This window comes from Petaurus breviceps, unplaced genomic scaffold (genome assembly GCF_028583685.1).
Source record: "Petaurus breviceps papuanus isolate PSGF00001 unplaced genomic scaffold, PetGlider_PUasm1.0 563, whole genome shotgun sequence".
NCBI classification, from domain to species: domain Eukaryota; kingdom Metazoa; phylum Chordata; class Mammalia; order Diprotodontia; family Petauridae; genus Petaurus; species Petaurus breviceps.
This window is the reverse complement of record NW_027186380.1, coordinates 78,812-106,395: the sequence shown is the minus strand read 5'-3', so window position 1 is coordinate 106,395 and position 27,584 is coordinate 78,812. Positions and strand designations below refer to the sequence as shown.

Genomic DNA, 27,584 nt, shown 5'->3' with positions numbered 1-27,584 from the left:
TTCATCACTTTTCTGATACATAAAAATCTTTTTTTAAGTTGCTTTAATTTGAAGCTCTCTTTTGACTTTTTCATATGGTTGTTGATAATGGAATGTTTTTGAAAACTATTTGTGCCCTTTGATACTTGATACTTATCTTTATCAGGCTTTTATCTGAGATCTTTTCCTCCATTTTGCCTATTCCAATCGCTTTTCTTCAGGAAAAATTTTAAAATTATGTGAATGAACTTTAACTTTTGCATTACTGATATCTGAGTTTCCTCTGGCTACAAAGATTCTGATCTAGTAGTTATGACCTAGGAAATAAAAATAATGACAAAACCAACAGACGTGAGGCTAAGTAACTTTCTGAGTCAGGTAGAATTTGAATCCAGTCTTCCTGACAAGCCCACCTCTATTTACCCTGCCTTGCTGCTTCTACTTGGTCTTTTGTCTTCCACAACCTCTTTTATCCCATTTTGCCAAGATTTCTCCTATCCACAGTTGTGAAATGTAACATCTGTTCTTTAAAATTTTAATATTATCTTTCATGTTTAGATTGTATATCTATTTGGAGTTTATTGTGGCATGTGGTGTTAAGACACTGGTCAGAAAGTACTGTTCAGCCTAATTGTTTTCCAGTTTTTCCCAGCAATTCTTGTCAAATAAAGTAGTACTCTTCAAGAAGCAGAGAAATCACATTAATTGATACTGATGGCAGCACAGGACCTAATGCATAGTAGATGCTTCATAACTGCATGATGACTGATGACAAAATTTTAATAAAATTTTAGCAAACAATATAGGAATACAGCTTTTAAAAATATTGACTATGACAAAATTGAACTCATACCACTGATGGTTCAACATCAGAAAAACAACATAATTTACCAAATAAAGAGATAAAAACCTGCTGATATTAATAGACATAAAAAGCTTTAACAATATACAGTTACACATTTATATTGAAAACATTTTTTAAAAACATAGATAAGAAAGGGCTTTTTTTTTTTTAAGCAATTGGGGTTAAGTAAGTTGCTCAAGGTTACACGGCCAGTTATTTCTGGGTGTGGTGTTAAGTATCTGAGCCCGGATTCGATCCCCAAGTCATCCCGACACTGGGGCCAGTGCTCTTACTCACTGTGCTACCTGGCCGCCCCAAGAAAGGGCTCTTCTTAAATGTGATTGATAGCATTTATTTAAAACCAAGAGATAGCATTGTTTGCAATGGAAAAAATACTGGAAAAATTTTTAGTAATAACCAGTGGACACTTTCTTAATTTCATCTGATTATGCTAAAAATTCTAGTTATTGAAATAACTCAAGAGTAATTAGTAAGGAGCAGTCAAAACCATCACTGTTTACATGCATGATTTATTTAGAAAACCAGACATGATTAATAAGAAAACTGAGACTAAACAGTTAGATATAAAATCCAAAAAAATCATCAGCATTTCTATATAGTATTAACAACAAAAACAAAGAGGAAATGAGAAAAAAAAAGAATTCTATTAAATATATCTACAAAGAGCAGAAAATGTCCAGGATTTAACCTCTCAAGACAGACTTCTCTTAATTTATAGATTTAGTACTAACTTAAGTGTTCAAAAGTGGGCTGCACATACAATAAAAAAGTAATGGTACTAATCAAATTAGTCTGGAAATTTAGTGCTATACCAATCAAATTACTATATAGACAATATAGAACTTTACTATACAAAACAAAGTTCACATGGAAGAAAAAGTTTTTAAAAAACAAAGGAATTTATTTATTAAGCACCCATAGGTGCAAGGCACTGTGCCAAGTGCTGGGACTACTAAAAGACTCTACCCTCACAGAGCTTACATTCTACCAAGAGACAACATGTACAGTGATAAATAAATACAATTGGAGGGAGAGCATACTAGCAACCAGGAGGTTCAAGAAAGGCTTTTCCTAGGAGGTAGTACCTGAGCTGATCATTGGAGGAAGGGAAGGATTTCTAGGGTCAAAATAGGAAAGTATTTATTCCAGGCATGGGGGACAGCCTGTGCAACTCTGAGCTATCATCTTACATATATCAGGTTGAAGGGTAGTCAAAAACTTCAACAGTAGAGTAGACAAGCAGGCAAATTTACTGTTGGTGTAGCTGCGAATAGGTGTTCTTCTGGGAAATAATTTGGAATTACACAAGAAGTTACTTTTCCATACTCTTTAATTCAGTAATCTTTTTTTTTGGGGGGGGGAGCACTTGGGGTTGTGACTTCTCCTGGTTCACACAGCTATTGCCTGAGGGCAGATTTGAACTTACATCCTCCTGACTCCAGGGTAAATGTTCTTCTCACTGTGCCACCTCACTTCCATCAATCCCTTTACTGCATTTATGCTCCACAGGTCAACAACAGTAAGAAGTACAAAAAGTACCCCCAAAATGTTCTTAGTACTACTACTCGTAACAGCAAAAATTTGGGGGGAAATGAAATGTAGTTTGTGCCAACAATTGGGAAATAGCTGAAGAAATTATGTTATCCAAATGTAATATAATATGATGAATATAAATTCAGAGGAACATAGGAAGACTTCTAGGAAATGATGAAGAGAGGGAGGTATAGCCTAAAAAATAAAATACATACTGACTACAATTTGAATGAAGATAATATTTAAAGGTAATACAACTCTGGTCATGTACACAAAATGTTGGTGCTAAATTATAAAAGTTAAAGCACAACTCCTTTATGATAATAAATGAGAGGAAAACTTAAAAAAAAGAGGAAATTGGTATGTACTATCAATAAAGATTTCTATCAGTTGAATTTGCTTAACTATTTGGGGGACTGAATTTTGTCAATGAGAGTGTTTGTTAGGAAATGTCTGCTTTGTCCAAATAAAATGAAACAATAAGAAAAAGAGGAATAAATGAAAAATAGCTCCCCCAAGTTATGTAGAAAAGATAAAAAAGAGTCATGGCTCAGTCAATGGGCACCACATTGGACTAAGATCTTCAGCTACTTTGAGAGACACAGTTTTCAGGAACAAAGAGGTGATAGTCTTGTTGTACTCTGCCCTGGTCAACTCACACTTGGAATATTGTGTTCAATTCTGGGCATTAAATTTTAGGGAAGAAATGAACAAAATGTGTCCAGATGGTGAAAGAGATCAAGTTCATGCCAAATGCAACCAGTTGAAGGAACTGGTGATGTTTATCAGAAAGAAAATTCAGGGGAACATGAAAGCTTCCTAATATTTAGAGCTCTCCCATTGTCAAATGAGCTGCCTTAACAGATAGTGTGATTCTACCTTACTGGAGATCTTCAAGTAAAAGCTGAATAACTATTTGTGGGGTGTGTTGTTTTGGGACATGCTTTATCCAGGATCGGTTGGATTAAATGGTCTCTGAGTCCCTTGTGACTCTGAGATTCTGTGATTTTTTGAAAGTCAGAGAAATGTTTGTAGAGTTTCTGTCAAATGTGAATTCAGTGGTATTCAATAAGGTTCACAATTAAAATTAATATTTTGCTACAGTTTCTACATTTATAGTTACCCATTAATGGGAAATTCTTTTTTTTTTTTTTTGAAGCAATCGGGGTTAAGTAACTTGCTCAAGGTTACATGGCCAGTTATTAATGGGAAATTCTTGAATTACTGAAAGAATATCTTCCAGCTAGCAGGTCTCTCACATTCACTGCATTAATCTGGTTTCTCTCCAATATGAATTTTGATCATTAGGCAGAGACATTTTATGACTGAAGGCCACTCCTATAAAGGATTTCTCTCCAGTACGAATTGTTTGATATTCAACAATACAAAATGAATAATGTAATTCTATCTAAAGACCTTTTCACCTTTATAATTTGTTTTTGCTACAATATTGATTCTTCAGTGTTATGTTTTGTGTCTCAGATAAAAACCTTTCAAAAGATCAGAGGTTTCTCCCCAGTATGAATTTTTTGCTGACATTTAAAGTGTGTTGCATCTAAGGGCTTGACTACGATCGTTACACTAATAAGATTTTTCTCCAGCATGACTCCTCTTGTGGTAAATTAGGGATGAGTTGTGCCTGAAAACTTTCCCACATTCATTACACAGATAAGGTTTTTCTCCAGTATGAATTCTCTGGTGGTAAGTTAGTTGTGTGCTCTGAATAAAGGCCTTCCCACATTCATTACATTCATAAGGTTTCTCTCCAGTATGAATTCGCTGGTGAAAAGTAAGCTGTGTGCTCTGGTTAAAGGCTTTCCCACATTCATTGCACTCATAAGGTCTCTCTCCAGTATGGATTCTTTGATGGGAAATAAGCTGTGTATTTGACCTGAAGGCCTGTCCACATTCATGACATTCATAAGGTTTCTCTCCAGTATGAATTCTCTGATGGGAAGTAAGGTGTGAATTTGACCTGAAGGCCTGCCCACATTCATGACATTCAAAAGGCTTTTCTCCAGTATGAATTCTCTGATGGTAAGTAAGGGATGAACTGGAACTAAAAGCTTTCCCACATTCATTACATTCATAAGGTTTTTCTCCAGTATGTATTCTCTGGTGGTAAGTAAGATGCGTGCTCTGAATAAAGGCCTTGCCACATTCATTACATTCATAAGGTTTCTCACCAGTATGAATTCTCTGATGGAAAGTAAGCTGTGTGCTCTGGATGAAGGTCTTCCCACATTCATTACATTGATAAGGTTTTTCTCCAGTATGAATTCTCTGATGAGAATTAAGTTGTGTATTTGACCTAAAGGCCTGTCCACATTCATTACATTCAAAAGGTTTTTCTCCAGTATGAATTCTCTGGTGATAAGTAAGGGATGAGCTATATCTGAAAGCTTTCCCACATTCATTACATTCATATGGCTTTCCTCCAGTATGAATTCTCTGATGGGAAGTAAGCTGTGTTCTCTGGATAAAGGTCTTCCCACATTCATTACACTGATAAGGTTTTTCTCCAGTATGAATTCTCTGGTGGTAAGTAAGCTGTGAGCTCCATCTAAAGGCCTCTCCACATTCATTACATTCATGAGGTTTCTCCCCAGTATGAATTCTCTGGTGGAAAGTAAGGGAAGAACTATAGCTAAAAGCTTTTCCACACTCATTACATTTATAAAATTTCTCTATAGTATGAATTCTCTGATGTTCATTAATATGTTTTTCCTGAAGGAATGCTTTCCCACATTCACCATATTCATAAGTTCTCTCTTCAAAATGTATTCTATGATGCTGAATGTTTGCATCACAGCTGAAAAGTTCCTCATATTCATTATCCTGGGAAAGTGTCTCAATATTGTCACTCCAGGCTTCTTTCAAGATGCAATGCTGTTGACCATCACTCGGATTTCTTTCCTGGAATGATTTATCCACAGTAAAGCCCCGTTCTGAAGCTGTTTCACTTGTTCTGGACCTGGTCTTCCAATCTGTAACAAGCGAATAAACACAGCACTATTATCTCATTTCTGCATTTGAAGAAAAAGAACTTCAAAGCGTTCACTTTTGTACTGTCTTCCCTTCTACTGCTAATTCTGCCAGCGGCTTCAGGAATGATATTCACCTTGAAGGTGAATAACAAAATGAAAATAAATACATTCTTATATGTATTGAGTAACCATAGTTTATAATAAAAAAAATTGTATATTTATGAGAAATTATGGAGAACAAATACAATCTTATATGTACTGAGTAACCATCGTTAATAATATTTATGAGAAATCATGGAGAACACGAGGAGCCAGACAAGTGGTGAAAATTCGATGTCTGAATGAAGCAAAGGTGGCTTCTGCACACTACACCTAACCAAACTGGCCGCCAGTGTGGACATGGGAGGAATGCGAGACATGGAGCTAAGAGAGACACAGGCTCCAATCCAGTCTGTGGGACTCAGTAGTGATGGGCAACTGTAGGCGAGACTCCAGGTTTATTATCTATAACACACGGACCACATAAGCTTGCTCCGAGGATCAAGAAAGATAACGTATGACTTATTGCTATTATTCTATTCAAATGGATCTGTGATTAGAAGGCACTGAACCACTGGAAGGTACCTGATAATGTCACAAAAACCAAAACTGACTATCTCTTAAAGGTGAAGAGACCCCTTATTACGAATGCTGAAGTCATTCCTAAAGTGGGGGTCAGGGATAGGAAGGGACATATGGCCAAGAACTGCGCTATGCACTTTATGGATGTGATCTCATGGGATCTTCACAACAACCCTTCGAGCTCAGCTCCGCTGTTTCCGTACTCAGAGCACCCATTACGAAGACGACAACTCCAGCCTGATCTACCGCAACAAGTTACTGATGATGAAAAACAAGGAGATGAAAGAAACGACAAGAATCTACCATAGCACTGTCCTATGGAAGTGTAGCGGACTTGACCGAATGCCATACCAAGGAGAACAAGAGTACAAAAAGCGATTTCGCGACTCTGGCATCCTTCGTACTTTTATCTGTATCACCTACTGCTTGCTGCCTGGTACAGATGAGCACCTGACAGAATAACAGGGATGCTAAAACACAAATTCATTCGCAAACTATTACAGAGAAGGCCAGTGGGAGGTTATGATCATATCATCTCACAAAAGTGACAAAAGCAATGAGTTACAACTAGATCAGAGAAAGCTCAGTAAGAGACTCAATTAAATGAAGTCATTTAAAGATGAAAATGGATGGACAACAAACAAAGAAAAATGAAGAAGTCTGCAGAGATTATAATAACAAACTTTTTCACCATCAAGGACAAAGGTCTTTATAGTTACTGTCATTAAACATCACGGACAGAGTTGTGATCTATCATTCTGGCCTGGAGAGATCTAGATCTTGTCATGTCCAGATCGTATAAGGAGGAGAACTAGTTCTTTTCAAGGTTTGTGCCATGCAATAATTTGGTAAGGGCATTTATGCCTCTGCCCGAGTCAAAGATGGAAAGGAGAAAGGTCAGCACAAAAAATACGAATCCATCCAGGAAAGAGAAGGAGGGTTAATAGGTGACTAAATTAAGATAGGATAAGAATAAAGTGAAATGTCAGAGAATATTCAGAGATAATTGGTAGAAATAGCATAAGGTAAAAAATCTAAACTCTCTAAAAAGTATCTGGAATAAACAGATTCTTAACTCCCATCCCTCCCTCTAGTTTTTCCCCATTCCAATCCATTCTTCTCCCAGTTTTCATATTAACCTTCCTGTGTCTATCACCTTATTTCAACACTATTCCAATGCCTCCCTAGCTTACTCAGAGGATAGGGGAAACCCATCTTAAGGAGGCATTCAAAGACCTGCAAAACCTAGCCATCTGCCCTTCTATTCCACCCTCCTCCAACAAGTGCCTGTTGCCTGTCCCATCATCCCAACCCATCATTTTGAACTCTATATTCTTTCTCATATTGGTTCCTCTTGTTAGAGAACCTCATCCCCCAGCTCAACATTTATTCAAATGCCAAAAGTACTTTGTTAATTTTCTATTTTATCTATCTAGCCTTCCAGTATCTTCATTCTGTATTACTTACTTGCTTCTCTCAATGTCCAAGGTAGAGCAGCTCTATAAACGAGAAGCCATTGTTGTTTGGCTTATGCCATATCAAGCACCAGATATTGCCCCCTTCTCTTGTAAGACCTGGGCCAGGCTTATACTGTATCCCTCACAGGCATCCAAACAGACCAATGTAAGGAATGGTCAGGGGGGCAAGGTAAAGGCTGCTTCAGAAAGCTGACCTTGCAGAAATGGGAGACAGAAAGTTCTGTGTCCCACTAGGATTACTGCTCTCTCTTCTCTCACAATCAAGGCAAACACGAAAGAAAAATTCAAGGCAAGAACAATACACGAGGGAGCTGCTGTTGGAAGCGCCATTGTTGCTGGTCTTCTCCATTAGGTGGAGAGCTGAGGACAGTTTCCTATTCAAACTTCCAAAGGCCTCCCCCACCTCCTGACTAACGAGGATCTGAGAGGCAGCTATCTGCTGCATTTTTACTCACTTACCTCTTAAGCCTTCACTCTCCATGATCCCTTGCTCCAACTGGGAGATCACATCTGGTTTGTTAATTGGAAGCCCTACTTGGGGAAAATTAAGAAGTCCTGAGGATAGAAACTCACCTTCAAATTCAACCACACCCATTCGTTTTCAGGGACAAGTAAGCACCCCAGAATAACCAAAGGGCAATACAATGAACCTCTGAAAGATGTTCCTAGGAAGCAGGGATTTTTCTTTTCTTTTGAGGGGAGTGAGAGTAGATAGTTCAAATGTAGGGGATTAGAAAAAGAAAGAAAGTCACATCATTTGTTCATCTCATGGGATCACAGATTTAGAGCTGGAAGTGGCCTTATAAGCCACTGAGTTCAACTGTTGCATTTTGCAGATGAGGAAACCAAGGCACAGAGAGGGTAAGTGACTTGCCCAGGGTCACACAGTAAGTGAGGCCATATCTGAACCCAGATCTTCCTGACTCCAGGCCCAGTGCTATCTCTACTGTATCACCTAGCTACCTGCTGGAAAGCTAAGATTCTTTTTTGTCTTTAGTTATCTGCACAAGGGGAGAGTATCCTTGACTTGAGGCAGCAGAAGATGCAAAAGGTGCAGCCTCAGGAGCAGCCAAGAGAAGACATCCCTTCCCAGTTTTACAAAGCAAACCCCTTTCTACTAAGTGAAGGCAGCTAATTGACACCGTGGGTTATAATCAGGAAGATCTGAATTCAAAAATGGGTTCAGATATTTGCTAGCTGTGGGACCTTGGGCATGTCACCAAACCTCGGTCTGACTCAGTTTCCTCATCTGCAAAACGTCTCCTCCATGACATGGAGATAATAATAGTGCCTGCCTTCCAGGGTTGTGGTGAAACTCGGAGGAGATAATAACCATAAAGCACTTAGCACGGTGAGTGCTGACAGATGGCAGGTGCTACACACAGGCTTATTCCATTCTCTTCCCCAGAAATTGTCAAAGTCCCCAGACTCACAGAGACAAAGCCATTAGGAGTCGCAACAAACACTGCTGGGAAATGCAAACATGCCACGCATTCAGCAAGTGCAGAAACGGCAAAGTGGGAGCCAGGGGAACCTCTTACCCAGAGAGACCAGGTTGCTGTAATTCTCCAGCATCACGTCTCTGTACAGCTCCTTCTGGGAAGGATCCAGATGTATCCACTCATCCCGGGTGAAGTCCACGGCCACATCATTAAATGTCACCGCCTCCTGAAACACAAAACGCCTCTCCACTCCAGATCAGATGAAGTGGCCAGGAAGGTTAGGGCCTGCTTACAAGGGTTAAGTGACTGTGCGGGATTTAAACTCAGGCTTTCCAATTCCCAGGTTACTGGGATTTCCCTACACAATGACAAGGAGCAGTGTTCACGAGTCAGGCTCCTGCTCACTTGTGTGGGCTTTCTCTTCAACAGTGCCAGACACAGAGCACTGCACTCTTAAGTTCCTGACAATCAATAAAATCCATAGGGCCCTTATAATTAGGCACATGGCACAACACTGTCAACCTGGGGGGAAAACCCCCAAACTTAGACTTAGTAGGTGATAGATAAATACAGTGACGCATTTATTCAGGGTTGGTAAATTGTAATTTGAGACAGCATGCTGCCTTACTCAGACAGGGGTGCCCACAGAGGAGGAAAAAGGGGATTCTTACAGGGCATAGTGGTGGGAAACATCAGGAGGGCATGTAGTCTGGGTACACAGAACAGCCTAACTGTTGGGAAAAAGTGCTGAAGGTGTTGGGGGATTACAAGAACTAGGCTGAAGAAATATTCTTGGAACTAGCTCTGTCCAGGAACAGGAGCGGTTAGAAACTGCAAGGGTACGCAGGGGTCTTCTTGGGGGGGGGGGGCGGTCAGAGAAGGGGAGGGGGCCAGATTTTCCCAGGGGTTGACAAGACCATTAAACAATTCTCTAAAAACTGTCCATTAATAATCAAGTACTATTTCTATCAGATAAGAGATACTGTCCCTAGCAATTTCCTCCAGATTACACAATTTCCCATTGATTAACTAAAACTTGTTGACAAGAAAGAGCAGGCCCTCTATGGCACCAGCCACTTTGCAGAAACAGCCTTACTTCAGATTTTCCTACTAGGAATGCTACTCTAAGTCCCTACATAATACTTAAGCTACCATTAATCCACAAGTTTTAGTAACATTTTTATTTTAAAGAACATACTTCAGATGAAATTATTTCTCTCATTCTAACTATTCTTTTAGATCAGTTGAACCCTAGGTGTGGTTCTCAAGTTTCTAATTTACTGTCATGTAATTACTGCCTCTCCCCCCAATTAAGAAGTATTTATTACACACACACACACACACACATATTGATCCCAAAGCCTTCCCCACCACTGCATATCCAGGCCAGGTCTGTCTGAAGCTTTTGGCTTTGCCCTTGAAACTTCTATTGAAGCCCGAATTCAGACAGTCCATCTGTGTCTTCTGCCTGCCTGTGGCCTCCCTGCTCCTGAGTTTTCCCAGGATGCCCTCTGTAAGCCCAATGACAATCTGATGATTGTCAGATCTATCTGTCTAGCCCTAACCTCTCTCCTGCCTCCAGTCACAGTGGACAATTCATAGTTCAAGCTGACATCTTTAAGATGTCTTCCGGACTTCTTAAACTTGACATGTCCAGCCATTATCTTTATCTATTAGCTTTCTCCCCAAACCCTAACTTTCCTATCACTATTGAGGGCACTGCCATTTTCCCAGTCACCCAAGCTTGAAATCTGGGTGTCATTTGTGATGCCTCACTCTTTTGCTCTCCATATCCAATCTGTTGCTATGTCCCATCCATTCTACCTTCCAAACATCTCTTGAATATGTCCCCTTCTTTCCTCTGATACTGCCACCACTCTGATGCGGGCCCTCATCACCTCCTGTCTGGACTACTGCCATGGCCTGTTGGTGAGTTTGCCTGGCTCAAATCTCTCCCCTTTCCAGCCTATCTTCTGCCCAGCTGCCAAAGTAAACTTCCTTAAGTGAAGGTCTGACCATGTTATCCAACTGTTCAATAAACTCTATCGACTGCCTATGACCCACAGGATCAAGTATAAAATCCTGACTTTTAACCTCCCATAACCTACCTTTCAAGTCTTTTTGCACCCTAGCTACCTCCACACACGATTCAGGGGCACTGGATGCCCTGCTGTTCCTCAAATGTGGCCCTCCCTCTCCTGACTCGGTGAACTTTCCCCAGGTGTCCCCCTGGTCTGGAATACTCTTTATCTCTACATCCTGCCTTCCTTCAAGTGTCAGCTAAAAATACCACCTTCTGCAAAATGCCTTTCCCAGTCCCCTTTAATGCTAGTGCTACTGCTTTCCTTCTACCCTATAAATAACTTGTGTGTGTGTCTGTGTGTTTATCTATCTATCTGCATGTTATCTGTCTCGTAAGAACATGAGGTCCTTCAGGGTAGACACTGGTTTTCCATCTCTAAAGCACTGCATAGACCCTGGGACGTACTAAGCTATAATTAATGCATGCTGAATGACTGGAAAAAATTATAAAACTCTTGCAACTAATATTCTTAGTCAAGCAAAACAAATTCCTGTAGTAGCCATGTCTGAAAATCTGTGCCTCATTCAGAAAGAATCCCATCACCTCTGTCAGGAAGTGGGTAATATGGTTCATCACTGGTCCTCTGGAGTGATGGCTGACCACTGCATGGACTAGGGGACAGGGGAAGGAAAGAATCATTGATAATTAATTATTAAGCACCTGTGTACCAGGCACTGTGCTAAGCTGTTACAGATATTATCTGAGCCTGTTTGCAGCATTTACACACATTGCTTGGTTCTCACAACAGTCCTGTGAGACACGGGCTCTTATGGTTCTCATTTTACAAATGCAGAAACTGAGGCAGGAGTCGAGACGATGTGCTCAGGTTCACACAGCTCACAAATGTCTGGATTAGGGTGGGCCTTTGACTCTGGACCAGATGTACCACACTGCCTAACGGCAGCGATGAGGATCCGAAAGCCTTTCAAAGGTTTTTGTCTCCATAAACCACTTTTGTGGTTATCACTGTAAACATTCTTCTCCTGGTTGCTTCCTTCCCACTCTGTACCAGTTCATACGCATCTTCCAGGTTTCTCTGAAACTATCCCTTTGGGCATTTCCTAAAACACAACAGTGCTCCATTAGAGGAATACTCCATGATCCGTCCTGTCCAGTCATCGCTCAAGTGAAGATCTCCCTTTGTTTCCAGTTTGCTGTTGCTGTTTTTGGGGGAGGGTTCAGCCACCACACAGGTCCTTTTTCTTTTTTGTCAATCTCTTTGGAACAAAAGCCTAGCAGAGGCATGGTAGTGTCAGAGGGCATACACGGTCAAGTCACCTTTTCAACGTAGGTCCAAACTGCTTCCCAGAATGGGTGGACAGCTCCACCAGAAGTACAAAACTGTTGATACTAGAATAGGATGGCTCAGCATAGCATACTGTTATCAGGGAAGGTGCTGTGCTCTATGAGTAAACCAGAACTGAAGCAGCTCCAAAGAAACTAGAGATATGCAAATTTAGAGCATCTACCCCAAATATTTACATGGACTATTTGTGCCCAACCCATGTTCATATTGGTCAGAGCAGACAAAGTTGGACACACTGTAACTTGAATCCAGCATAGTGATGACATTTTGGTCCTCTCGAAGAACAAAAGACAACAACCAACCAGTCCTAAGCAAAACAAACTAGCAAAGTTGACAAAAGAGGAAAATGACTTGCTGGGGGGGCTGTGGGAAAACAGGTACATTAAGGTACTGCTGGTGAAACTGTAAACTGATCCGATTATTCTGAAAGGCAATTTGGAACTAGGTCCCAAAGCTATTAAACCGTGCATATCCTCTGACTTATCGCTACCACTACTAGGTCAAAACCCCCAAAGAAATGACAAAAAGAGGGAAAGGATCCATAAGTACCAAAATATTTATTGTAGCTCCTTTTGTGGTGGCAGAGAACTGGAAATTGAGGCAATGTCCATCAATTAGGAAAGGACTGAACAAGTTTTGATATATGAATGTGCTAGAATACTATTGTGCTGTGACATAAGAAATGATGAAGGAAGTGCTCTCACAGAAAATCTATGAACTGGTACAGAGTAAAGAGAATAGTTTTTACAACAACAGCAACATTGTAAAAACCTTAAAGACTTTTGAAAGACATGGAGTTCTGATCAATGCAATACCCAGTCATGATTCCAGAGGACTAACCATGTGCTGTTGATCTCTTGATAGAGAAGTGATGACCTCAAGAGTACAGACAACTATTTCTTTTTGGACACAGATACTCCATTAATTTTTGTTTATGTATACATGTTTGTAAGAGGGTTTTTGTTTTTCTTGCTTTTTCAATGGGGTGGGGCAGGACAGGAAGTTGGGAAGGAGAGAAGGCAGATTTTTATGCATTGCAAAAAAAAAAAATTTAGTAACAAATAAAAAAAATTAAAACAGAGGTGTGTGTTGGACTAGATGGCCTCTAACGGTTCCATCTAGTTCCAAATCTAGGATCCTATTTAGTGACATCATGGGATTTGTGGTTCTAAGGGATGAGCGTTTCCTCTAAAGTCTGTTCTTAATCTTTTTTGTATCATGGGCTCTTTTGGCAGCCTGGTGATACCTATGGACGCTCTTCTCAGAATGTTGTTTTTATTTGTGTTTTTTTTTTAACTCATAATTGAAAGAAATACTAAATTTCAGTTACAGAGGAGTGAAAATGAAGATGCAATTTTTTCTCATCCAAAAAATAACTTGATCACCTCCACACCTTCCCCTTCCCACCACAATGGGCCGGCCATGGAGTTCAAAGGTAAAACGTGCCCTTGCCAGAAGGCCTACTTGGCGGAGAACTCACACCGGGCAAGTGCTTAAGAAGTGATACCAGGACCTCCCGAGACCTCCGGAACTGATGGTGACATGGGAGTCTCTGGCCCAGGCCCACCTCAGCATGGCGTGCCCACATCAGAGAGGTTGCTGTGCTCTGTGCGCAAAGCAGAAGCCTGACAGCTCAAAGGAAAAGCCAGACGGGCAGAATGGGAGAATTCACCCCAAATGTTCAGTGACCTGTGGCGGAGCATTCCGAGCTGGCGGCCGGGGCAGGGAACGTGGCCCCGGGTCCGTGAGGGCGCCCCACGCTGACCACGCGTCCACCCCCGACACGCGCGGGGCGCGGGCTGCAGGTACCGCCGCAAGGGATCCCCGGGGGTGCTCGGGCCATTCCAGCAGGCGGGAAAGAGGGGTGTCCTCACCTCGGGCCGCTCCCTCCCGTCTCTCCCCGCTCCCAGCCCCCGGCAGCTCACCTGTGGGGCCCGTGCCGCCCCGCACACCGGGATCATCCCCGCCTCCATCCCTCCCTCCCTGGCTCCTCAGCAGGCAGGCCCGGGGGCGGGCAAGGCCCGCGATCGGCCCGGCCCGGAGGTGGGACGGCACATCCCGCGCCGGGCCGGGCCGGGGCTGAGGCTCAGGGCGCTTCCGGAGGGGGCCTCTCGGCCTGGGATCCAAGCCCAGCCATCCCACCCTCAGCCCAGGCCACTCTGCGGCCCGGAGCCGGCGAGGAGCCTGAATGAAGCCTGATCTCTGGGGGGCGGGGCGCAGAGGGACGCCGGGAGACGCTACTGATTGGCTGGAGCGCAAAGTCACGTGGTCGTGGAGCAGTCGAGGGAGATTCGCGGGGCGGAGCCGAAGAACAAAGAGGCAGCGGCGGCGGAAGTCCTCTTCAAGACCGGCAGGGAGTGGGGAAGTGGCGTCAACCTTGGCCGCAAGGAATTTTGGGAATCGCAGTCCGGAGGCTAGAGGAATCTCTTCTGCGCATGCGCAATGGAGGTCGGCGCTTCTTTTCTTCCAAATTCGGCTGGGTCTTCTTAGCGGAAGTGCTGGCGAGACCCTCCGCGAGAAAAGCAGAAACTGCAGTGGTGGGGAGAAGAAATGACTAGGAGGCACAGGCCTTCAGGGGAAGGGGTCTCAAGGCGGGCCCGGGGGAGGCTTTCGGGACGGCCCCATTTTGTCCTTAAGGTTTTGGGTAATCAATGGGCCACTGAATACAAACCTTTACTTTTGTTTCCTTCTACTAGGACAACCTCTTCTCTGCACCCTCCCTCCCTCCTTCCCTTCCTCTTCCTCCCTCCCTCCTTCCCTTCCTCTTCCCCTTCCTTCCCTCCTCCCCTTCACTCCTCCCTTCCTTCCTTCCTTCCTCCCTCCCTTCCTTCCTTCCTCCCTCCCTTCCTTCCTTCCTCCCTCCCTCCCTTCCTCCCTCCCTCCTTCCCTTCCTCTTCCCTTTCCTTCCTTCTCTCTTCCCCTTCACTCCTTCCTCCCTTCCTTCCTCCCTCCCTTCCTCCTCCCTCCTTCCTTCCTTCCTTCCTTCCTTCCTTCCTTCCTTCCTTCCTTCCTTCCTTCCTTCCTTCCTTCCTTCCTTCCTCCCTTCCTCCCTTCCTCCCTTCCTCCTTCCTTCCTTCTGCATATAGCACTCATCTCTGGGAGTGCTCTCCCAAACGTGCAAAGTAACTCACAGGTTACGACTCCAAGAGAACAACTGACTTCTCTTCCAGGGGTTTGGGGGTAATCTGAAGAATAGGATTTCTCATATTACTGCTCAGGAGTCCTCACCAGTGTGCTCCCCATTGTTAATGAGCCATACCTTAGTGCTTTTTAGCCATGAGCATTTACTGCTGATATGGCATAGTAAGAAGAGTTGATACAAAACATTCCTTCAAACCAGGCAACAATCATCCCCTGCCCTTTCAAGATCTTTGGGAAGAGTAAGCTCAAATCTAAGTTCCCAAGATAGTGAGCTGGTTGTTGTCCTTGCTTTTTCTCAAAGAGAACCAAAATGGCATCACTATGTTGGAGTCAAGTTACAGTGTGTTCAGCTGTGTCTGAGCAAACCAATGCAAGCTCAGAATGGTCTGCCACAGGTTGGGCACAAATAGTCCATGTGAACATTGGAATGGATTCTCTAAATTGGTATATTTCGTGTTTCTTTGGAGCTACTTCAATTCTGATTTGCTCATAGAGCACAGTACCTTCTTTGATGAGGGTATGCCATTCTGGGTGGTCCTTTGCCAGTATCTTCCTTGTCACATAATCAATTCCAAAGTTCTTCAGAGAGACCTTGAGAGTGTTACTGTATCGCTTCTTCTGACCACCTTGTGAGCACTTGCCTTGTGTGTGCTCTCCTGAAAATAGTCTTTTAGGCAAGCGTATGTTTTGGCATTCTAACAATGTGGCTAACCCATCAGAGTTGCACTCTCTGCAGTAGAGTTTGAATGCTTGGTAGTTCAGCTTGAGAAAGGACCTCATTGTCCAGTACCTTATCTCGTTACATGAGCTTCAGAATCTTCCTAATACAGTTCAAATGAAGCAATTCGGTTTTCTGGCATAGCACTGGTATACTGTCCAAGTTTCACAGACATACAACAGTGGGTCAGCACAATGGCTCTGTAAACCTTCAGTTTGGTAGTCAATCTCATACCTCTTGTCTTCCACACTTTCCTTTGGAGCCTCCCAAACCCTGAGCTAGCTCGGGCAATGTAACAGAGATATGAGAAGATATTTCCAATTTACTCCTTCTACAGAGGCTGTAGGACAGCTTTCTGGGAACAGGAATGGAATGGATAATGGGGAAAACTATGATGATATACAAAATAGAAAACATCAATAAAAACTTTCTTTTAAAAAAAAAAGTACGCTCCACCTGCAGATGTTGATAGCTTAAACTGGATGTCACCGCCTGTCCATGACTGTGATGTCTCCCTTGGACCTGGTGTTGACCAAACTCCGGATTCCAGTTAAAGAAGTGACCTCTTGAATGGGACCTCTTGGGGGCAGAGACAGCTCTGTGTCCAATTTCAGCAAGAAATAACAATGGAGGAGGAGACCTTCACCCCTTATCCCAAGATTTCGATCAAGGGATAAGTGATGGGTATGATTGTGTTCACGTTCTACTGTAAGATAATGTTTTATGTGCTTGTTTCTGTTATCTCGGTTATATTGTTGTAAAATTCTGTTGATACCAGTTACCCCTAAAGTCCCATTGACCTGTGTAAGGGACATGAAAAATCTTGGGGCCAAATGTAATGGTAATGGGAATTTGAAGGTCTTCCTTGCCCTTTAACAGACCTAAGGGAATTTGAAGATCTTCCCTGCCCCTTAATAGCTCAAATGTAATCACATAAAGTCTATGCACAGGAGGAGCTTGCTGAATGGATGGAGCAGAGCCCAAAGGAAGTTGGGAATCAGAGCAGTTAGAAAGGAGGGAGTAGAGGATGTAGGCAAGGAGGGAGCGGGGTGTGGTGTTGCCCCCTCTGGTGATAAGGTGTATTCACTTCTTTGTTGCTATGATGGATTCAGCTTTCTGGTGTTGGGATTTAGTTTTCTGGTGCTGGGATTTGGCTTTCTGGTTTCTAAATAAGTGTTTTGCTTCTGTCTTATATATGGAGAGTCTGTTGTATTTTGTAATTCAGAACTATGCCAACATATTTACAGTCACCATTGAAGCTGTGAATATCACGTTGGCACTAGTTACACATATGCAATAATGGGAAACATTTCCATATTTGTAATTTTGAACAAGAAAATTCAAATAAAAGAAAAAGGAAAGAAAGTAAAAAATAACATGCTTCAGTCTGTATTCAATTACTATCAATTCTTTCTCTGGAGCTGGATTGCATGCTTCATCACTAGTCCTTTGGGATTGTCTTGGATCACTGTATTGCTGAGAATTAGCTAAATCATTCACAATTCTTCCTCAGACAATAATGCTGTTACTATGTACAACATTCTCCTGGTTCTGTTCACTTTGCTTCAGTTCATCCAAGTCTTTCCAGATTTTTTCCATTTTGGATTTGGGTAATGCATAGAGGGATGCATGTACCAACCTCAACCAGCCCCCATTGAGGCTTGAGGGGACTTAGGGGAGTGTACAAGCTAGAATTCTGTGTCTGTCTTGATTGACCCCATTGAGAATTAGGAGTAGTTGCCCTCTCTTCACATCAGTTCCCCTCAAGAAGGGTTGTTAGGAAATGCTGTAGGAGTTGGTACTCTAATCAGCAGCTCCCTTTAAGAGACTAGACTAGAATAAAGTAAGATTATTAACCCTTCTGAAGCTGTCTTCCTGTCTGACCAGACCTGTTAGAGGCTGAAGTCCACAAATTCCAGTGCCTCCTGTGTGTTATTTGTGAAACATCATCCCAGTTTGATATTTTTTTTATTAAAGGGTCCATCCCATGACTCAGTTCTTAAAGAGGCCTGTTCACTTAATGGGCATTATCTCTGAGCGAAAACCTGAAAGGCCTTAGTCTAAAAGGGCCTGGGTCTCCCATTGCATCGTGGGTCCTCTCCAGTCATCCTGATGAATATCAGGTCACTGGCCCCGGATGGCTCTGGAGGATAGAATGAGACCAGTGACCTTCCATAGACCTCCTTCACTCAAATCCAAGTCAACTGTAAATCCAAGTCATCATTTCCCTGACATCATGGTCCTCTTCAAAAACAAAGGACAAACACACACACACACACACACACATACACATTTCCTCAGATGAAATTTACATCATACGCAGGTTTGAAAATTTCCTTTGCAGGGAGGATTTGTATCGTCTTTACTCAGCTGGAAATCTACAACATGGTTGATAAGAATTTATGACTAGATGGTTCCAAGAATCATTGTAAGTTTACAAAAGAGATTTTACAAGATCTTTTCTTTGTACCTTTTCCCACACAATCAATGATCAGTTTTCCCTTTTAAAATACCTATGTAAATACTTGATAAGTATTAACACTATAACAATAACTCCAAATTATTTGTTAATCATCTCGTAATTTTCATAAGTCAAATAATTCGAGATAAAACTTCCTCTTAACTGGAAGTTAAGGCAAAACTGGAAGTTCCTAGGTTCTTAAATTATCGTAATTCAGACTATTCCAAAATGTGCTTAACAGGGCTGATAAAAATAGCCTGATAGCATTTGAACCCATTTTTTTTTACTTTCTTTTAACACTACAATCTTAATTGAACAACATCAAGATTATAAGAAAAGTTGTTTTCTAACAACATAGCTGATACAATAGTTTAGCAAATTTCACAATATAAGAAAACTTAGAAACATAACAATACCATGAACAATATCATGTGTTTGAAACTTGAAATAAAACCCATTACCAATCAAAACAATTACCACCTAAGGTGGCCTCAATTCATTTAAATACATTTCCAGATTACCTTACAGAGAAAATCATCTCATCATGACTGGCAGTGAATACTGATCACATCTAAAACTCCACATGAAGTTACCAAATATGAGGCAATTACGTCTAATTGAAGAAATAATAATTAATAATAAGGTAACATTTAAATAGTCTTTGCCCTATGACAGGCATGCTATTAAGTGTTTTACCATCATGCAATCCTCACAACAACCGTGGGAGGGGTGTGCTAGCATTATCCTCTACAGAACAGTAAACTGAGGCAAACAGACATAAAGTAACTTGCTTGGTGTCATACAGCTAATAAATTTTTTAATGCCAAATAACAAATGTCTTTTGTGCCGGGTTTCAATTTACCATAATTATCCTGATAGGAAAACAGATTTAAACCCTCTTCTTATTTCCTTCAGGACAGATTTTGGCTTAAATCAAATCAAATCCAGATTTAGAATCACTAATGGCAACAATTTAATTTCCAAGGCCAAGTATTCTTAGTACTTCAAAGGAATAAAGATCATTATCCATAAATTCATTTTTAAGACCTGGGATGACAATTCCCAGCTCTGGGAAATCTTCTCAGCTTCCCTAAAGAGCTGGATCAATTCTCAACCTCCTGGCTCCTTTACCTATCTTTGATATTTATTAGATAAGGAGGTGGCCTAGTTGGTTGGTGTCCTTCCTTCTTGAACAGGACCAAAATGACATCCCTTTGCGAGAGTTAAGTTTCAGTGTGTCCTGCTGTGACTGATCAGACCAATACAAGATTGGAATGCTCTACCACAGGTTGGGCACAAAAAGTCCATGTGAACATTTGAGCTCAGTTCTCCAAATTTGTGCATCCTACCTTTCTTTTGAGATGTTTCCATTCTGCTTTGGTCCTAGAGCATAGCACCTTCTCTGATATGGGCACGCCAGCTGAGCAGTCCTATGCCAGTGTCTCCCATGTCACAAACTTAATTCCAAAGTTCTTATGAGAAACCTTGAGAGGCTCCTTGTATCAATTCTTCTGATCACCATGTGAGTGCTTACCTTGTGCGAGTTCTCCATGAAATAGTCTTTTTGGCAAATGTACATTTGGCCTTCCCACAACATGTCCAGCCCATTGGAGTTGTGCTCTCTGTAGCAGAGTCTGAATGCTTGGCAGTTTAGTTCAAGTAAGGACCTCAGTATCTGGTACCTTATCCTGCCAGGCGATCTTCAGAATCTTCCTAATGCAGTCCAAATGGAAAGGATTCAGTTTCCTGGCATGGCGCTGGTAGACTGTCCAGGTGTCACAGGCATGGACCAAGTTCAGTACAACGGCTCTGTAGACCTTCAGTTTGGTACTGTCTAATACTTCTTCTCTCCCATACTTTCCTTCAGAGCCTCCCAAACACTGAGCTGGCTCTGGCAATGTGTGCATCATCCTCATTATCAATGTGTACATCCCTGGAAAGTAGACTGCCAAGGTAAGTGAACTTATCCCAAGCTTTCAAAACTGCTCCATTGACTGTAACCCATGGTTCCACATATGGATGTTGTGGTGGTGGCGGCTGATGGAGTACCTGTGTTTTCTTGGTGTTGTTAGGCCAAAATTAGCACAAGCAGCAGAGAATTGATCAATACTTTGGTGCATCTCAGCTTCAGAGACTGCATTGAGTGCACAATCATTTGCAAACGGAAAATCACGCACCAACTCTCCCTCCACTTTGGTCTTGGCTTGTAGCCTTTTCAAGTTGAAGAATTTACCATCAGTACAATAGCTGCCCTTGATGCTGTGTTCATCCTTGTTGAAAGCATTTGACAACATGACTGAAAACATCATGCAAAAAAGCATGGGAGCAAGCACACAGCCCTGTTTTCACTTCACTGGTGATCAGGAAGGCACAAGAACACTGTCATTTATCTAGGACCCGGGCAAGAATAGTGTCATGAAATTGATGTGCAATGATGATGAACTTCTCTGGGCAACCAAATCTTAATATAATTTTCCATAAGCCCTCATGATTAACAGTATCAAAGGCTTTGGTTAGACCTACAAACATTTGTACAGGCCTCCATTTTGTTCCTGGCATTTCTCCTGGAGTTCTTGGGCAGCAAACACTGTATCAGCTGTTCCTCGGCCCTTTCTGAAGCCACACTGGCTTCCAGGGAGATGACCATTTTTTAGCTGAAGAAGTATCAGCCTATTAAGGAAGACTCTGGCAAGAATCTTGCCAGCAATGACTAAGAGAGAGACCCTCGCTGTGATTGTCACAGCACAATCTATATCTTTTACCTTTTTAGAGATGGACAATGGAGGCATGCTTGAACTCCAGGAGGATAATCTCCTCTTGCCATATAATGAGGAAAATTTCAATCACCTGAAAGGAGCTGACCTAAGTATTTAGCCAATATAGACATATACTTAGAAAGACATATAAAGTTTTACGAACAACTTGAATTTACATCTGTTGTCATTAATTAGCTTAGATTAAAGTATGCTGGGGCTGAGTGTTGTAAGTTATTGCTTTTGGAATGTCTTACCCTAAGATTCTTCATGAGTATTTTCTTTTCTCAAGGGGTTTTGCTGGCTAAGTGTGGCCAGTTTTCCCAAGCAGAGAAGCCATCGAGAGCTTTCACAGATGGAGTTAATTAAATAATTCTCAGTTCAACAGTACAAGGAAACATTTAAGATCTTATATAATAGTCACAGGTCACAACAACCAGTATTTTTACTATACCCAATATTTGTGTGGTGTTAGATCTTATATGGGCTTCCTATAGATTTGCCTGAAAGGTGGGCGGACACAATTAATCAGATGTTTATTTAACCTTCTCCTTTAGACTAAACCTGGTTAAAGACTGATTTTTAAAAATCTTTTCCTTTCGCAGTTTCTAGTTCTTAACTCAAGTTAAAACATTGTTCTTTTCACCTAAGCATGGGGCTAGATCCTGAAATCTTAAAATATTGACACCCTTATTCAGTTACTAATTTACTACTGATTTCTAAAACATATTTACATCAGTCTTTTAACAATTAAATCCATAACCCAAAAGAATGAAAAAGTTCACTTTTTTTTTTTTACTTTTTGGAGGAGAATTGGGTTTAAGTAACTTGCCAAAGGTCACATGGCTAGGTTTTTTATTTGTGTGTGTTGTGTCTGAGGCCGGATCCAAACTCAGGTCCTCCTGACTCCAGGGCCAGCACTCTACTCACTACACCACCTAGCCACCCCAAAAGTTCACATTTCTAATAATGTTTCTAATACAATAAACTTATTAGAATTAAATTGCTAGGCACTTCTTTAACACATTACAAATCACATAACTGGGATAACTCTGCTTCTAACAAACTTCCTGACCCATGACCACCTGGAAATTTAGTTAAAGGAGGCAAACAAGTTGGGTGATGTATACATACATACATATGAAATATTCTCTGAGTAAACTCAAAATTCCCCTTCTTGTGTCAACACAACAAGGCCAGATGAAGTGACTGGGAACATTCTTCTGCTTATGACCCACGGTGCCTTGACCCAGACACAATCTTGAATAATAGGACTTTTCTTATCTTACATATTCCATGTAGGGGAAACACAGAAATCCTGGGATTTTAATTTCAATTGACACTGACATTCTCCTGTCTTATTCTATTTACAATCTATTCACTTAAGAAATTTCTTTCTCATATCATGGCAAACCATATGGAGACTATGATTCTGGCTGACATAGGCATCCTTAGTCAGGAACTGTGGGAGGGAGGGCTGATAGGGAATTGCTTTGAAGATTTCAAAATCCCTTGTTTTGAGTTCATTGTCTCAAGATGAGCCCCTCTGTGTATCTCTGATCTGATTCCACAAGTGATTCCACAATCTGATTCCACAAGATTCCACAATCTGATCTGATTCCACAATCTGATTCCACAAGTTTTAAGAGAAATAAACACTCATATTCAGACTAATTTTGTTTGTTTTTCTAAGAAGGGACATAGTAATGGTTGAATATATATACACACACATACACACAAATATGTGCATATGTATAGGTATGTGTGTATGTGTATACATGTGTGTATGTGCATGTGTGTATATGTATTACGTGTATATGTATGCAAGCTGAAGACCTTTTATACATTTAGAACTCAGAATGTCTGTGTCAACTAAAATTATAGTCTCCATATGTGTTTTAAAATAATATAAGAAAGGTAATGAATACAGTAATATAAGAGAAGTGTCAAAGGGTTGCTTGAAATTCTAGATCCATTCTAAGACAGTTCCCAAAGACTCATGATGGAAAATGCCATCCATTCCAGAGAAAGACCATTGGAGTCTGACTGCAGATGGGGGCAGAGTATTTGCTCTCCTTTTCTTTTCTTGCTTTGTTTTGTTTCTTCTTTCTCATGGTTCCTCCCACTAGTTCTAATTCTTCTTTACATCATAACTAATGTGAAAATATGTTTAATATGAATGTATAAGTAGAGCCTGTATCAGATTGCATGCCATCTTGGGGGTGGGGGAGGGGAAGAAAATTAAAAACTCCAAATCTTATGGAAGTCAATGTTGAAAACTAAAAATGAATAAATTATTAAAAAAAGAAATTATAGATCCCAGATGGCTGAATTTCTTCCATCATTAACATGAAATGATATAACATAACAAATGTGTCTATGGAATACCAAGTCAAGAATTCTTAAGTCCCATTGTTCAAAATGGTGTCTGGTTCAAAGCTCCTTGTCCTTGGTAGTCATAAACAAAAGAATGCTCCCTTGGGTGGCAGACTAGGGAATGAGACCGAGAAACAAGGCCTTGAACCTAATGAATCTGTTGACTAATTCTACCACTATATTCCCAGAGACAATGGGGATCTAGTGGGGAGAGATCAGTTGGGGTGAGAGGCATTGGCCTTCTGGTGACAATCTCATAGGGGGAGAGTTTGGTCTTGCCTACAGACCAAGACTGGAGGGCAAAAAGGGCAATGGGTAGCACCTTGACCCATGGTACCTGGAAATTGGAGGGTAATTTTCCCAGCAGTCCCTTCAATACCCTGTTACTTCTCTCAACCAACCCTGAGGACTGGGGGTGATTAGCACAATGTAGATGCTGGTGAATGCCCCAAGCCTCCAGGATGGCTCTGAGCCCCTGACCTATAAAATGAGCTCCCTGGTCACTATGAACTTCATGTGGGACCCCCAAGTTGGGATGATGTGTTCACATAGGGCCTTTTCTACCATCCCTGAAGTGACTGCCTGACACAGGAGGACCTCTACCCAGATGGAAAACATACACACCATAACAAGGGCAAACTTATATCCTCAGCTCAGAAGCAGCTGGGTGAAGTTAATCTGCCAGATCTCAAAGTGGAAGAAGGGGAAAGGGAAGCAGTCTCAGAAGCCCCCCTAAAGGGCTTGGAGGGGTTGTATAGGGGACAGGACTGACATCGGGACACCACCTCTTTGGCCACCCTTTACGATATTCCACACCAATGTTGAAAAGCAAGTTCATAAAGTTTGTCCAGTCCCCAGTGACACAGATGATGCAGGAGACTCACCAGTGGCTGGTGTAACTGGTGAGGGAGGACAAGCCACTGTCCATGTTTCCAAAGCTGTTCAAGTTTCCAAACACTGTCCATGTTTCCCAGTCTTGAGTGCACCCTTGGAGGTCCCTCTCACATGCTCTTTCTAGAGTGATCAGGGGTGGAGCCTCCGTTAAAGCTACCAGATCAACAGGCAAGGGTGCAGAGGGGAGGTATAGGAAACCATTACCCTCCCACCCCCACTTGATTGACTAGTTGATTCCCTAGAGCCTCAGGAGTGGATGCATGAGAGTGACTCATAGTTTTGATAATGGCCACCTTCCTGGGAAGTGGTAGACATTCTAGTAACCTAGAGACGTGTTTTCTGTTCTTTATGAGTTGTCCAACATTCCAAAATTGTGGGCCATCCCAAAAGCATACCTGCTGTCTGTATAGATGTTAATAATCATCAGTCCCTTTCCCCATTCACAGGCCCTTGACACTGCTTCTTACTTTGCCTGTTGTGAGGAATAAGCATGGCAGTACCTCCTGACTCCCATACCTCAGTTACCAGGGTGATATCGTAACCTGCTACCACTTGTCTCTTGACATTCCTCAGGCAGGAACCATCTGTGAAAGCTCTAAGGTTGGCTTCTGGGATGAGTGTCTCTTGGAAGTCAACTCTAGGAGTCCGCAGTTGACCTAGGATTGTGATGCAGTCATGATCAGCAGGGATAGACTCACAGTCATTCACAGGCTGGTCTATGTCCAGGTTAGGGATCATCTCTAAACGCTCAGTAGGATTTAGTGCATTTAATCTTTTGATGGCGACATGGGGCCATGCCATTAGCTGGGTTTCAATTTTTGCCAGGCGGCTACTCGATAAATGTTTGGTGGGATGTGAATTTAGGAGGGCCACACCCACATGGGGCACAAAGAGTATTATGGGTAAATCCAGTATAATTTCACTTTACTTAAGAACATCAGTTATAGCAAAAATACTTCTCAGGCAGGGCGGGAGGGCCCTGGGTACTTCATCAGGTTGTTTACTATAATATCCTACTGGTCTGTATTAATCCCCATGTTTTTGTGCTAAAACTCCTACTGCGTTTCCTCCTTGTTCCATAGCAAAAAAAAACAAAAACACAAAAGACAGGAAAGAATTGGGAAGACCATGTATTGGTAATGTGAATTGGAAGATCTTTCCTATCCATTAACAGACCTATGTGATAGGCCTGAGTCATATGAGTCTGAGTCACATGAACCTAGAGTGGGAGGAGTTTGCTGAACAGGTAGAACAGGAAGGGATGGAGCAGGAAGTTGGTATGGGTCACAACTGGGACAGAGATGGTAGGAGCTGCAGCTTGGAAAGAGAGGAGGCAGGCAAAGGACAGAGCAGCCAGTGTGGGTGACAGGGGAATTTTTGGCAAAGAGAGCTTGGTTTGTGGGAAGGCCAGAGCAGGGGGAAGGCTTGGGGATGTTGGTGCCCCCTGTAATGCTAATGTGTATAGATTTCTTTGTTACTATGATGGATTTGGCTTTCTGGTGTTGGAATAAGTGTTTTGGTTTTATCTCCCATGTAGATAGTCTATTATATTTTGCAATTCAGAATGATGCCATTATGTTCATAGCAGTCACAGCCACTGTGAATATCGCCTTGGTGCTACAGACTCAAAGCTGGGAGTACAGAAAGGAAAACCTTTATGAATTCCACAGCTTGGCGCTATTCTTTAGATAGGCAAAGGAGTCAGGACTTTGGTATGGCAGGGCTTCATACAAAGAATAGGTGAGGAGAGAAAACTGAAGGTGACCAGGAGTATTCTTCTGCTTATGACACAAGGCTCCTTGACCCAGACACTATACTGAATAATGGCATTTTTCTGAACTATTTGATGGCTATATACTATGTTTTATCATGTTAATGGTAAAGGAAACACAGATATCCTGGATCTGTAATTTCAATCGACACTTTGACATTTTCCTATCTTATTGTATTTATAATCTATTCACTTAAGAAATTTCTTTCTCACGTCATGGTTAACCATACGGAGACAATAATTTTCATTGACATAGGCATCCTGACCCAGGAAAGGAGGGAGGGGTGAGAGGGAATTGCTCTGAAGCTATAAGTTCTGCTTTGTCAGTCCTTGAGTTCATTGTCTTACCACGAATTCCCATGAACAGAGGCCTGTTCAGGAAATCAAAGCGATTTCATATATATATATATGTGTGTGTGTGTGTGTGTGTGTGTGTGTGTGTGTGTGTGTGTATAAGTGAGCCCCCCCAGGAAAAATACCAATCTCTCTTTACATCATACATACATATGCAAGCTGAAGACCTGAAGACCAGGTTGCCTCTTCCTTCCTCTCCCCCTCCCACCTCCTAAAGTCCGCAATCTTTCCTCCAATAAGGAATCAGGTGGTAGTGATGGGGAGGAGGTGCTCTCAGAACTGGCCAGCCTGGTGGGTGAGGCCCCAGGTGCAGTCAGATCCCTGGGGTGGATTTGGGGGCTGGGAGCGGTCTAGGGCAGGAGAGGGCTCATCCCAGTGGCCAAGGCATTCCAGGTGATGGAGGGCAAGGCTGGGGGAACAGAGGCAGGTAGGGAACTGAGCTGCTGGCCTGGGTGTGATTGGAGGAAAGGGCCCAACCCAGGGCCTCTGAGGCAGGGCCGAGAGTGGGAGGACCCTCCAGAAGGGGCTGACTGAAACAGGATGTTGGGCTGTTTGGGCTGCCTCCTTCCTTCCCTTCTAGCCCAGGTGTCTCTGCCTTATTCCCTCAGAGTTGAGATCAGGCTGCCTTCTCCTGGACCTGAGATCTCTGCCTTTTAGAACCCAGCTCTGTGCCTGCAAGCCCCAGGCTGGGCTGAGCCAGCCCCTCACAGACCTGCTGGCTTCTGTTGGCTGTCCCTGCCTTGGTCTCCTCCTCCTCCTCTGACTACTTGGTGAGAGCCCTCCAGGTCCCCCTGAGCAATCCTCCCTCCCAGGCCTGGCTGC

The 27,584-nt window shown here is 42.3% G+C and overlaps 2 pseudogenes; one reads left to right on the top strand and one right to left on the bottom strand.

The window, feature by feature from the left end:
• LOC138173106 (zinc finger protein 850-like) overlaps positions 1-27,584 on the top strand; it is a 784,878-nt pseudogene that overhangs the window by 706,631 nt on the left and 50,663 nt on the right.
• LOC138173097 (zinc finger protein 345-like) lies at positions 1,334-14,614 on the bottom strand (annotated as a pseudogene).